This window comes from Triticum dicoccoides, chromosome 3A (genome assembly GCF_002162155.2).
Source record: "Triticum dicoccoides isolate Atlit2015 ecotype Zavitan chromosome 3A, WEW_v2.0, whole genome shotgun sequence".
NCBI classification, from domain to species: Eukaryota; Viridiplantae; Streptophyta; class Magnoliopsida; order Poales; family Poaceae; genus Triticum; species Triticum dicoccoides.
The window spans coordinates 166,867,873-166,882,674 of NC_041384.1; the positions used below are offsets into that span (position 1 = coordinate 166,867,873).

Consider the following 14,802-nt stretch of genomic DNA (forward strand, 5'->3'; position numbering starts at 1 on the left):
ATGCCAAATCAACAGACACCTTCGAAGATACCTGTAGAGCATATTTATGACCACCCATTTATGTTGCGACGTTTGATAGCACACAAGGTATTCCTCCAATATCCGGGAGTTGCATGATCTCATGGTCGAAGGAATATGTATTTGACATTAAGAAAGCAGTAGCAATAAACAGAACGATCATATGCTATGCTAACAGATGGGTCTTGTCCATCAAATCATTCTTCTAATGATGTGATCCCGTTATCAAGTGACAACACATGCCTATGGTTAGGAAACCTTAACCATCTTTTGATCAACGAGCTAGTCTAGTAGAGGCTCACTAGGGACACGGTATTTGTTTATGTATCCACACATGTATTTAAGTTTCTGGTCAATACAATTCTAGAATGAATAATAAACCTTTATCAATATTAAAGAAATATAATAATAACTACTCCCTCCGTCCCATAATGTAAGATGCTTTTTGACACTACACTAGTGTCAAAAAGCATCTTACATTATGGGACAAAGGGAGTACTTTATTATTACCTCTGGGGCATTTCCAACAGTCTCCCACTTGCACTAGAGTCAATAATCTAGATTACATAGTAATGAATCTAACACCCATGGAGTCTTGGTGTTGATCATGTTTTTCCCGCGAAAGAGGTTTAGTTAACGGGTCTGCCACATTCAGATCTGTGTGTATTTTGCAAATTTCTATGTCCTTATCCTTGAACTTTTCACGAATGGAGTTGAAGCGTCTCTTGATGTGTTTGATTCTCTTGTGAAACCTGGATTCCTTCACTAAGGCAATCGCTCCAGTGTTGTCACAAAAGATTGTCATTGGAGCTGATGCACTAGGTATTACACCCAGATTGGATATGAAATCCTTCGTCCAGACTTCTTCATGCGCCACTTTCGAAGCACTGTGTACTATGCTTCACGCGTATACCATGACACTCCACCATTGAATATAAATATGTATCCGGTTTGTGACTTAGAGTCATCTGGATATGTGTCGAGGCTAGCATCGACGTAACCCTTTATGATGAGCTCTTCATCACCTCCATAAATGAGAAACATATCCTTGGTCCTTTTCAGGCACTTCATGATATTCTTGACCGTTGTCCAGTGATCCACTCCTGGATTACTTTGGTACCCTGCCAAACTTATGGAAAGGCACACATTAGGTCTGGTACACAGCATGGCATACATAATAGAACCTATGGCCGAGGCATAGGGAATGACTTTCATTCTCTTTCTATCTTCTTCCGTGGTTAGACATTGAGTTTACCTCAATTTCGCACCTTGCAACATAGGCAAGAACCCTTTCTTTGACTGGTCCATTTTGAACTTCTTTAGAACTTTGTCAAGGTATCTGCTTTGTGAAAGTCCCATTAAGCGTATCGGTCTGTCCCTATAGATCTTGATGCCCAATATATAAGCAACTTCACCAAGGTCTTTTGTTGAAAAATTCTTATTCAAGTATCCTTTTATGCTATCCAGAAATTATATATCATTTCCAATCAGTAATATGTCATCCACATATAACACCAGAAATGCTACAGAGCTCCCACTCACTTTCTTGTAAATACAAGCTTCTCCGTAAGTCTATATAAAACCATATGCTTTGATCACATCATCAAAGCATATATTCCAACTCCGAGATGCTTGCACCAGTCCATAAATGGATTGCTGGAGCTTACACACTTTGTTAGCACCTTTAGGATCGACAAAACCTTCTGGTTGCATCATATACAACTCTTCTTTAAGAAACTCGTTAAGGAATGCAGTTTTGACGTCCATTTGCCATATTACATATTCATAAAATGCAGGAATTCTAACATGATTTGGACAGACTTAAGCATCGCTACGGGTGAGAAAGTATCATCGTAGTCAACCCCTTGAACTCGTCAAAAACCTTTTGCGACAAGTCGAGCTTTGTAGACAGTGATATTACCATCAACGTCCATCTTCTTCTTGAAGATCCATTTATTCTCAATGGCTTGCTGATCATCGGGCAAGTCCACCAAAGTTCATACTTTGTTCTCATACATGGATCCTATCTCAGATTTCATGGCCTCAAGCCATTTGTTGGAATCTGGGCTCATCATAGCTTTGTCATAGTTCGTAGGTTTGCCCTTGTCTAACAACATGACTTCCAGGATAAGATTACCGTACCACTCTGGTGCGATACGTGTTCTAGTAAACCTACGAGGCTCAGTAGTAACTTGATCTGAAGTTTCGTGATAATCATCATTAACTTCCTCTCTAGTTGGTGTAGACATCACGGGAACTGTTTTCTCTCAAGTTCTACTTTCCAATTCGAGAGAAGGTACAACTACCCCATCAAGTTCTACTTTCCTCCCACTCACTTATTTCGAGAGAAACTCCTTCTCTAGAAATGACCCATTCTTAGAAACAAAGATCATGCCTTCAGATTTGTGGTAGAACGTGTACCCAATAGGGTATCCTATGAGGATGCATTTCTATGATTTGTATTCGAGCTTATCAGCTTGTAGCCTTTTGACATAAGCGCCGCATCCCCAAACTTTAAAGAATGACAGCTTAAGTTTCTTGCCAAACCATAGTTCATACGGTGTCGTCTCAATGGATTTAGACGGTGCCCTATTTAACGTGAAAGCGGTTATCTCTAATGCATAACCCCAAAATGATAAAGGTAAATTGGTAAGAGACATCATAGAACGCACCATATCTAATAAAGTACAGTTATGACGTTCGGGCACCCCATCCCGTTGTGGTGTTCCAGGTGGCGTGAGTTGTGAAACAATTCCACATTGTTTTAAATGAAGGCCAAACTCGTAGCTCAAATATTCGCCTCCGCGATCAGATCGTAGAAACTTTATTTTCTTGTTACGATGATTCTCCACTTCACTCTGAAATTCTTTGAACTTTTCAAATGTTCCAGACTTGTGTTTCATCAAGTAGATATACCCATACCTACTTAAATCATCCGTCAAGGTTAGAAAATAACAATACCCGACGCGTGCCTCAACACTCATAGTGTTATAATGCTACTGTCAACACTTTTATCTTGAAATTAAGTGAATGTATCATCTTATAATGCTACCGTCATTCTAAGAAAAATAAGATGCGTAAAGGATAAACATCACAAGCAATCAAAATATGTGACATAATATGGCCATCATTATCTTGTGCTTTTGATCTCCATCTCCAAAGCATCGGCATGACTTCCATCACCACCGGCACGACATCTTGATCTACATCATTGCGTCGGGGTCGTCTCGCCAACTATTGCTTCTACAACTATTGCTAACGCATAGCGATAAAGTAAAGCAATTACATGGCGCTTAAGTGATTGACATGCAAGTCATACAATAATTAAAGACAACCCTAAGGATCCTGCCGGTTATCATACTCATTGACATGTAAGTCGTGAACTTATTACAAAACATGATCATATCATACATCAACATATATCACATCATATCTTGACCGTATCACATCACAACATGCCATACAAAAACAAGTTAGATGCCCTCTACTTTGTTGTTGCAAGTTTTACGTGGGTACTACGGGCAACTAGTAAGAACCATTCTTACCTACGCAACAACCACAATGGTGATTATCAAGTTTCTTTTAACCATCTGCAAGGACCGCCGTAGTCAAATCCGATTCAACTAAAGTACGAGAAACAGACACCTGCCAACCACCTTTATGCAAAACAAGTTGCATGTCAGTCGGTGGAACCGGTCTCATGTGCGTGGACATGTAAGGTTGGTCCGGGCCGCTTCATCCCACAAATGCCGCCAAGTCAAAATAAGACATTGGTGGGAAGCAATATGAACCTCACCGCCCACAACACCTTTGTTTCTACTCGTGCATATCATCTACGCATAGACCTGACTCTGATACCACTAATGGGGAACGTTGCATGGAAAACAAAAAAAATTCTACGCACACACAAGATCTATCCATGGAGATGCATATCTGTGAGAGGGGGAGAGCATCTACATACCCTTGTATATCACTATGCGGAAGCGTTTATCAATGCGATTGATGTAGTCGTACACCTTCAAGATCTGTCCCGATCAAGTACCGACCGTATGACAACACCGCGTTTAGCACATGTTTAGCTCGATGACGTCCTTGCCTTCTTGATCTAGCAAGAGAGGCGAAGTAGTAGATGAGTTTTGGCAACACGATGACATGGTGATGGTGCTGGTGAAACTATCTGCGGGGCTTCGCCAAGCACAACGGACGTGAACGGAGGAGGAACTAGAACTAGAGGGAGAGGGGGCGCCACACACGGCTTAGGGATCGTGGTGTGTGTTGCCCCTCTCCCTCCTCTCATATATATAGGTGGGGGAGGAGGGGAGGCAGCCTAGGGTGCCCCCAAGGGGGCTGGAGGCTAGCCCTAGGGCCTGCCCTGGCCGCGCCTCCTTCCTTCTTTGGCGCATGGGGGAAAGGAAAGGGGGCTCACTGCCTTAGGCCCCCCCTTTCCTTTTCCCTCTTCCGTGGAGAAAGGAAGGAGGGGGCCAACCCCTCCCTTTCATGTACAAGGCCAACGGCCAAGTTGGGGGCACGCCATCCCCTTGTGGGATGGGGTGCCCCCTTCTATTGGCCCATCAGGCCCAGTAACATCCTGTGGCCTCCCGTGGCCTCCCGGAACCCCTTCCGGTGATCCGATAAATACCCGGTGTATTCTGAAACCTTTTTGGAGACCAAATACTATCATCCTATATCTCAATCTTTAACTCCGGACCATTCCGAAGCTGCTCATCATGTCCGTGATCTCATCCGGAACTCCGAACAACATTCGATCACCAAATCACATAACTCATATAATACTATTTCGTCAACAAAAGTTAAGCATTCGGACCCTACGGGTTTGAGAATAATGTATACATGGCCAAGACGCTTCTCTAGTCAATAACCAATAGCGGGACCTACGTGCACATATTGGTTCCTACATATTATATGAAGATTTTTATTAGTCGAACCTTTATGACAGCATACATAATTCCCTTTGTCTATCGGTATGTTACTTACCCGAGGTTCGATCGTCGGTATCTCCATACCTAGTTCAATCTCGTTATCGGCAAGTCTCTTTACTCGTTCTGTAATACATCATCTCGTAACTAACTCCTTAGTCACTTTGCTTGCAAGCTTCTTGTGATGTTGTATTACCGAGAGGGCCTAGAGATACCTCTCCATCACATCGAGTGACAAATCCCAATCTCGATCCGTGCCAACTCAACAGACACCTTCGGAGATACCTATAGAGCATCTTTATGATCACCCAGTTACATTGTGATGTTTGATAGCACATAAGGTATTCCTATGGTATCCGAGAGTTGCATGATCTCATGGTCGAAGGAATATGTATTTGCCATTAAGAAATCAGTAGCAATAAACAGAATGCTCATATGCTATGCTAACAGATGGGTCTTGTCCATCACATCATTCTCGTAATGATGTGATCCTGTTATCAAGTGACAACACATGTCTATGGTTAGGAAACCTTGACCATCTTTTAATCAACGAGCTAGTCTAGTAGAGGTTCACTAGGGACACGGTATTTGTTTATGTATCCACACATGTATTTAAGTTTCTGGTCAATACAATTCTAGCATGAATAATAAACCTTTATCAATATTAAGGAAATATAATAATAACCACTTTATTATTTCCAACACCTCACTCAGTGACAGAAGGGGTAGCGAGGCACATATTGTATTGTTGCTATTAAGGGAAAAACGACAGGGTTCAATTATATCGCTTGAGTTTACTTTGTCTACATCATGTCATCTTGCTTAAGGCGTTATTCTGTTTGTATTGAACTTAATACCATATATGCATGCTGGATAGCGATCTATTGGTGGAGTAATAGTAGTAGATGCAGTCAGGAGTCAGTCTACTCGCCATGGACATGATGCCTATAACATGATCATTGCCATGAATATGTCATAATTATGCGCTTTTATGTCAATTTCCCAACAATAATTTGTTTACCCACCATATGTTATGTGATCGAGAGACAAGACTCTAGAGAAAACTATGCCACCCGATCAACTTTATCATATTATTAAAACCGAAAATAACTTGATGCAATTTTATACTTTTTATTTTTATTTTCTTTTTATCTATATATCACTATCAGAATTAATCCTTGCAAGTAACGAGTTCAAGGGGATTGACAACTCTCTTGCCCGTGTTGGGTGCAAATATTTCCCGTTCATGATAAGTGTTTATTATTCATGCTATAATTTTATTGACCGGAAACTTAAATACATGTGTGAATACATAAACTACACCGTCTCCCTAGTACGCCTCTACTAGAGTAGCTCGTTGATAAAAGATGGTTAAGGTTCGAAAATTGCTTGGCGCGCCCGAGCGCGCGCGCTCTTGGTATCAGATCACGTTGAATCTGTTGTGGGGATGTGGGCTGTCAGATATATTATATGTTTTGTACATGGTACATGGACGACATACGAGAGGTACGAATTTGCATACGTAGATAATGGAAGCGGCCTCAGACGGCTGTATGTTCACGACGGCGGGGTTGGTTATGTACCAATCTGTACCAGAGGTACATGAACATAGTCAGACGGTGCCCGGGTCACGGTGTTTGTGTTGTCTGTTAGCGTCACGGGGTGGGAAGTGGTGCTTGTATAGTGCAGCAGAGTTATTTATGAGCCCAGCGACCCAGCCACCCCGTACCTATCTGCTCATTTGCCCCCGCAAAATCGAGAGGAGGAATAGTACGTGGAGCTCATGGCTTCCAACCAAGTCCCAGATCCGGTGGCTCTGCCTAGAGTCCCCTGCCCGGATTGCGGGAGGATAGTGGTGACGTTCGTGGCGAGGCGTGGTCAGTTTGCGGGGGAGCATTTCTACAAGTGGCGCAATCACAATGTGAGTCAGTTTTGGATCGAGTCGACTGATTCTTTCTATTGTTCAGTGTTGATTTTTATTTGTTCGTTTGTTAAATACATGGCAGCCGGGCAGAGGTGGTTGTGACTTCTACCGGTGGCAAGAAGCATACACGGAACATCTAGCTTCGCTTGGCCCGGCGGCACCTCCGTTGGGGCAAATCAATCCTGATGACAACGAAATCGGGGGAGCAAATCAAGGTGGTCATCTGTAGGCAGCGGTCGGCAAGGTCGCGAACCAGGGTGATGCATCGGATGGGGCGCAGATGTCGGCTGTAGGCGGTGCTGGAGGATCTGTGGTTGATGCGGCGGGAAGCGGCGCTGGAGGATCTGTGCTTGGTGCGGCGGCTGTTGGCCGGCGTCTGGCAACTGTCGCCCTGGATCCTACATCAATCAATCTGGTTGTGTCTGTTGGAAACATGGTCATTTGCCTTGCCATCCTTGTACTGGTTGTAGCTTCAAGCGTGTTGCGTGTGTTTGACTAGTGATTAGGCGTGTTAATGTTAGCTCGGTATGGGGGGACCAGTAGAAGCTGTCCAGTAGAATGCTTCCTAATTAGCGGTAGCGGAGTTGTGTTTACAGCTTGATCAGCTTTTGGTTGTTTGTTCGGTTTGGCTTGATCAGCTTTTGGTTGTATGTCCGGTTTGGACGTCCCAGTATTAATGAAATGTCAGTACTTAAGCTAATGAAAGCAGTGGAATGAACAAATGCATGATGGAGTAACATATCAATATGCATGTAGAACACGTGTCTGGACGACGTCTCAGTGTCCGTGCTACAGTGGCGGGGTAAATGTGGTTGAATTCGTGTCTGTAGCATGGGACCACGCGTATCGCGTCTTTTTGGTCACCTACCTGTGCCTCTCATTAATCCTCTTCTGCAGATGGCAACGCTTGAAGCTGGCGCATCAGCAGGCAACATGATGAGGGACGCAGATCTGGGCTCACCAACTTATCCTGGAGGAGTGGTGGGCGGAGTTCTTGGTGTGCTCGTTGGCGGCTTTGCTCTAAGCTCGGCAGGTAAGTGTGGTTTGAATCTTGGGCATGTGTTTATACATTTTAGATCTACCGGATTGTTGCATTTTGGAGGCGAGATTCAGTTTCTTCTTTTTTCATTTTATTCGGGCACTTAGATGGACGAAGAGGACAAAAATATGGACCCGAAGGTGGGAGGCAGATGGGAGGAGGGGATCCGTTCGATGGTGTCGACTGGCCAACAGAAGCTTCAAAGGGTCAGCCAGGGTTGACTTCACGGCTGTCAGTGAAGCACGTTGTCGAGGTCATCCAAAAGTTTGATGATTACAAGTGGTGGCTTGTATCCGAGATTGGTTTTGAGAGGATGCTGAAACTGCCATTGTTGCAAAAGATAGATCTAAGGATGAGTGCAGGGGTTATGAGGAAGGTGGAGGTGAAATCGCGTGTAATTTCTATTGATAAAGACCGGTTGCTTTTGTTCACATCAGAGGATTTTCATAAAAATTTTGGTGTTCCTTGTGGCAATCAGGTTATTCGTGGAAGGGATGGTGAAATCAGGAGTGCAGAAATAGAGTTTGTTAAGCAGACAATTGGTATGAATGGATCAGCTGCTCATAATCTTAAGGTTGCAGAAGATTTGATAAACAGGGATATTTCAGAAGAGTCGACCAAGCTTGAGAAGGATTGCTTTCAGATATCATTTGTTATTTTTTTCATGGGATATCTTTTGTCACCTGGCATGAAGCATGAGTACAAGATGATAGACTTCTGGGGTGCTTTGGCGAATCCAGAGTTGATATCCCAATTCAATTGGTGTGAGTATGCTCTTCAGGATCTGATGGCAGCTGTGATGATGTTGCAGGCGGAGTATGACAAGAAGGCGCAGATAGTTCACCTATTTGGATGCCATCTATTCTTCCAGGTATACTGCAAGTTATGCTTTCTAAAAATTTAAGAATTTGTCATTCTGTTGTCACTAATCAATTTGTTGGTTTTATGAAAAGGTTTTCTTGCTGGATAACATTGATCTAGGGATTTTCAACATGAAGCATACTATATTCCCTCGTATCCAGTGTTTCGAATAGAAAAGACTTAGGGAAATGATCTTGATGGTGCGTTGTGATCGGCGTGGTGTCATGACTTATGTCCCTGGAGCGGTCAGGAACTTGAATTTCGTATCAGTCTGATGCAGATTATTTTATTTTATTAGTTTCTTTATGTGAGTACTAAGAAATTTACGTTTACAGGTGTGTCCTGCAGATTCGGTGTGTTATACCCGGGTAGTTCTGGCGAACCCACCGTGTGGAGTTGCTACATCAATTCTGTCATCTTCGAAGCGACCAGTTTTTGGGTCATTCGAGACACCCAACCGCGAAGTAACGGTGGGTGGGGTAAATGCCAACAAAGGCCCAGCAAACTTCCTAGGTGATCCTATGTCGTCAAGTCGGTCAGTCGGTCCGAGTGATTTCAACAAGCATCTTCGCGAGATTTGCAAAGATGATCCGGTATGGGTGGTGAATGCAATTTTTCGGTTTCAATTTATATGGATATGTGTATGTGTGTGGGTTTTACATCTATGAGAATCATACAGATATTTTATGATGTGTGTGGTACAGGTATTGGAGGAGTTGAGCCTTATGCTGAAACGACACAATGCAAAGTGTACACTGACTACAACATTGCTGTGTAACCAATTGCACTCTGACATGTTTAGCTTTGCTGAGAAAATGGTTGCACTTGTGAAGGAACGATGTAGATGCTGTGCAAAAAAGGGGTTGTCCAAGTGCATTACGCTTTGTGAAACTAGTATTGCTCAATGATGTCTTTTTTGAGATGTCAATTCATGGTCTGATTAAAAAATAGAAGCTATGTTATATGTTTGATGCGTGGTTAATCCTAGTTTTGTTGTATATATGAATATAGGAGCAGATGGTGATCGTTGGAGACGAGTTTGTGAAGTGGGACGTAGGCTCGAGATGTTTGATGATGAAGGTAGGAGCTACTATTTATGTATGTAGTTGTGATTCATTTACATGCTGGTGTTTGTGCCTACATTTGTATGGATATTGAGAGTTTTATTTCTGGTTGGTCAGGTGCCAGCAATGCCAATGTGGATGATAATGAGCAAAGAATAAAAAGAAGCCGGAATGTTATAAATGAAAGCACAAGAGGTGAGTGTTGGGAGTATAGTTATTTCATTAAAAATTATAGGCTATGCAGAGTACAAGATGTTGAATACACATGGCATGACAATGTTGTTGGTTACTTTGTTACAGATGAGGTTGCAGGTCCATCACACATTGTAGATGATGCTCCTATGTACAACAATCCTGTAGTGGAGCATCGACCTGTTGACAAGGACAAATTCTTATTGGACAGACTTGTGATATATGCGCAAAATATGGTCGACATGGTTCAATCTCTTTATGAAGATGAGTCACAGGAGGCAAATGTTGTTTATTTTTGTTCAACTCAGGCAAAGTTACCAAAGCGTAGGTATGTTGCATCTGCAAGTTTTTGTGGTGATCCATGGACACGGGGGTGTCTCCCGCAGCCGCCTCCAATAGCATTTACGAGCAAGTTCAATTCATGGCTAGCTGGAGGGAATGATTTTGATCTGGACAGGTAAATTGTCTTAGTTTTGTTGTATGTGGTACCAAATTAAAATTAGAGTTTGATTTACCATGTCATTGACATTTTTTTCCACATAGTGTATGGTTACTGCACACAGTTCCCCGACTTGTGAGGGTAAACGCTGTATGTGTACAGCAGCAGATGTTGTGGAATAATGATCTTGATCACGAGTTCACTACTCTTGTGTTGCGGAGGTTTTACCAGCTTGACACTGCCGTGGAAGGAGCAAGTCCTTACATGTTGTGGAGGGAAGTTCTTGAGCCAGATTTCGCGGTTAGTATATGTGTTTTTTCGATTTTTTTTCTGGGTGGTATGGTTGTTTGTGTTTTTTCTTTATTAGAGTGATTTGCTTTCATATTTGTAAATGCCAAATTAGAATTATGATTTTTTTGCACAACAGACGCATGTTCTTGCAGGGGAGAAAGTCCTGCATATAAAGGCTGTTCAGTGTCAGCTTGCACACACGGTGCATGATATCACGACATGTAGGACGGTAAGGTGTTATGTTATGTTTTGTTCTAAGTTTAATGTGTGGCATAAGGCAGACAGATGTGGTTTTTAATAAGTGCCAAACCCAAACCATGCAGTTTTTTGTCATTCTTGATCAAGGTTGGGCTGCATATATGTGGGACATGTTGAGGAAGGAGATTCATGTACTTGACCCTATGTGCTGCCAAGTCGATGGTGCAGAGCAGCGGCTTATGATGCATGAGGAGGCAGTGTCGCAGATTCACAATGCTTTGTTCTGCTGCTTGAATGAGTTTTTTGCAAAGTGGCATTGCACATCCAAAAGATGGATACGGAAGTTTCCGAGGATTACTGATGATGTTTTCAACAGGTATTCAAATGGTGTGGACAATCGAGTTTCTTTTTTGGGGGATCAGGAATCAAGGTGTTATTTCTTGTTAGGTATTCAATTTATTTATGTCTTTTGTTTTCAGGGACGAGTCTGGAATCTGTATGATCCACGCGATCAAGCAGTATGATGGGGACAAAATGAAGTGGCCACTTACCAAGGTAATTTTGTTGTTTGCTTTTTTTTCATTCTGTGGGAAAATGTTTTTATCGCTATTTTTCAGTAGTTAGATGCTCGACTGCTGGTTTGACTGTGAAAAATGCAGAAGAATATTGCGAGCTTTCGGAAGTTGGTTGCATTTGAGGTCTTCCGTTTACTTGATGAGCATGGGCAGTTCATTGTGGAGAGTGTTCTGCGCGCTGCATTTGATGAACCTGAGGGGTGATGCGTATGAAATGGATGTATGATCTGGATGGTTTTTACCAGCGTGCGAGGGGTTTGACTAACTTGATATGGGGAGTGAAGAAGATGTTAGGACTTGGTGAAATAATGTACATATGTATGTATGGCAGTTATGATACATGTCGTATTAAGTACTGATCTTAGAACCTTTTTATTTTGACTTGTTAGAATCATGCTCGACGACATATGCTTAAATGCTATGGGGAAATGGATTGAGATTGCAAGGCCAATACAATCGGAATGGGTGATGATGGTTTAATTTTGTGGTAGGAGCCAGGAGGGTTTTTTATTTCTGGCGGCGTAATTGTTAGTTTTGAATGAAATGACCCTTTTCGAGACTCTCCGGTGCGGGTACATATGGTGAGGGAATTTTGAAGGTGTAGCGTGAGCGTTGGGTGATAGTGGTAGAAAGAGTTGCATTAGGTGTGACGGAGCTACGTGGTGTCCCTTGTTATTTTGATGATGGGATATCATTTTTTGTTGTTTTATTTATGAGAAAGTGAGACAAAATTGTTTTTTTCAGGAAGTGAGGCAATTTTTTTTGATAAAGTGAGAATTTTTTATCGGGAACGGGTGTTCAAGTGTTTAAGAAACAAGGTTATGAAATGTCATCGAGACCAAAATTTGGATGGTGTCCACAAATACAAGAGCTGGCAGTGCTAGTGCATTGGAGTTGGAGTTCTTATTTTCTTTGTGTCATTTGGGTTTCAATGGATATTGACATCTCAGGAGAGGTCGGGGTAGGCTGAATTTGACATGGGAGGAGTCTATTAAGAAGAGTTTCAAAGGATTGCATTATCACCAAATAATTAGATATGGAAAGGTGTGAGTGGAAGGTTGCGATCCATGCCTGGAGACTTGAGTTGGTCGCGAGATCCTATGAGTTTCACATGTAGATCACCGCAACTTGTTTTGGGCCGAAAGGAGTTGCTATTCTTGTCGTTGGTATGTGGATTTTTGTGGAATGACGTGTAGCTTGGCGTTACGACAATGAAGGCAACATTTACTTCTGAATAAGTGGTCATTTTTTTGTTTGTTGAAGGTGGTTTTTGATGGTTGTTTGGGATGTGGCTTGTTTTGTTTGACAGGGTTTTACATGTTCACCTAGTATTTTTTTGCATTAATGAAATACCTGATTTTCATACGATTTTGTACTATGGTGGAAGAAAAGCATGGGTGCTATTTGAAGGCAAATGCGAAAATGATATGCATTGATATGATGCTTGAGTTGCCGTGTGTTGTTTGGTATATATGGTCGTAGAGTCCGTGGTTTTAGTCTATATTTGCAATCATGACAGAGTTTGTAGCAATTAGGCAATTGATTAATATTTTGTAAGTTGTGTTTACTGTTAGTGGCAGTTGCTACATTTTTAAAAATTGAGAATGCAAGTTTTAGATGTAAGCTTATGAAAAATGCAGGTCAAGCAGACATTTGCAGTTAGACACGTGATCAGCTAATCCAGAGCATGCAAGTGAGCACTAGTAGATTTATGTCTGACATAAGCGGCATAACATAGTGATTGTCTTGCAAATAGATGACATAGAAGTGCATGACATAGGGGGGCTAATAGTTTTTGCCATGCAACTTTGATTGAATTTAATCATAGTAAGGTCTGCCATGCATACTGGTCACACTGACCGCGACCTATATGGTCGTCACACTGAAGAAGGATAGCTGGATGATAGCTTGAATGACTTGTCCATTCGTAGTAGGAGTACGGTGATTCCTTGTACTTGTAGGGAACCGAGGTTCATTGTGTAGCGCGCCCGTAGATATTGCTCTCGATGTGTGCTGTGTTGCCATCTATGTGGAGAACTTCATATGCCATATGCATCCTCATGTATGCAATTAAAGCCTGTAGGAAGGACAAGGTAAATGTTAGGATTGTAAGTCATTGTGTGTGTATTTCATTCATTAGTTTCTAATTTGGAGATGTGATAACTTACTGGGGTTGGCATTATTGTCAGCTTGTCACCATCAAACTCTTTGATGTAATGGAGTACATAGAAGCCACTGTCAGATCTGCATCATTTTATATGTAGCAAAGCATAAGTGGAGCATAAGTGACCGTAAAGGAACAAGAATTTATTAAATGTTTGAAAGGCAACAACTTTTGATGGATTAACTCACGTAGCGCAATTTTCATGCATGTTGTACTTGTATTTGAAAGACCATGATGAAGTATCAAATTTCCACTGTGGATAACATCTGTTCAGGCAGTTGAAGAGGCAGCTAAGAATGCGATTGCTTATCTCTCTATGCTTTGTCTCCATGGTACCTTTGCGGGAGTTTGTTAGCATGGGATCCATTACGAGCAGAGTTTTGGCCTTGATGTCTACCTCATAAAGGCACCATCCTCTGTCGACAAATAGTATAATCTGAAACTGTTTTATGTGAAAGAAGGGCATCCAAGTTAATTTTCCATAAATTTTAAATGCACAAGGATTGGTAAAAGTAGGATGAAATGTTATGCTTTTTTTGTCGACTTACTTTCTTAGAATCCTGCATGTTGTATTTCAGGTTATTCCTTCTGAACATCCAGTATACTTGCTGCATTTGATCTATGTTGCTGCTGGAAAGGACGTGATCCTGTAGAAATCATATATAGATGGAGATCAAGCACAAGTCAACCATTATTGCTAATGTTTCCAAGCATAACGGTAACCATTGTCTTGGTTTTTATTGTGATTTAGGCTATGCATTTTTTGTACCGCAAATGTTTGATCTATTATTGCCCTGTATCGCAGAGTTCCTTCTGGATACAACTTGTTTTCTTTCATGTGAAGAACTCGGACTGATATGGACATGCCATCACCCTTGAGGCCTCGTCCCGCACCAAAGTTCTTAATTATGGAATGCCCAGTCAGAACCACAGTGTAGGGGTGAGGATGTGAAACCATTTTCCTGCAACAATATTGTATCATCTTCAGTTTGGAGAGTAAGAATGAAACCTTTTATAGAAGATGACACAAGGGGAATGATCAGATGTGTTTCTCAACCTGCGAAGCGCACGCGAGTCCCACTTTTGTATGTCATCATAGC

At 42.0% G+C, this 14,802-nt stretch overlaps 1 long non-coding RNA gene across 1 annotated transcript; it reads left to right on the forward strand.

Annotated features, from left to right (window-relative positions):
- Positions 1-11,450: 11,450 nt before the first annotated feature.
- Positions 11,451-14,595, forward strand: LOC119271432. The gene is made up of 3 exons (XR_005134530.1): positions 11,451-11,518; positions 14,281-14,420; positions 14,508-14,595. It is a non-coding gene; the product is annotated as an uncharacterized LOC119271432 (long non-coding RNA).
- Positions 14,596-14,802: the final 207 nt, after the last annotated feature.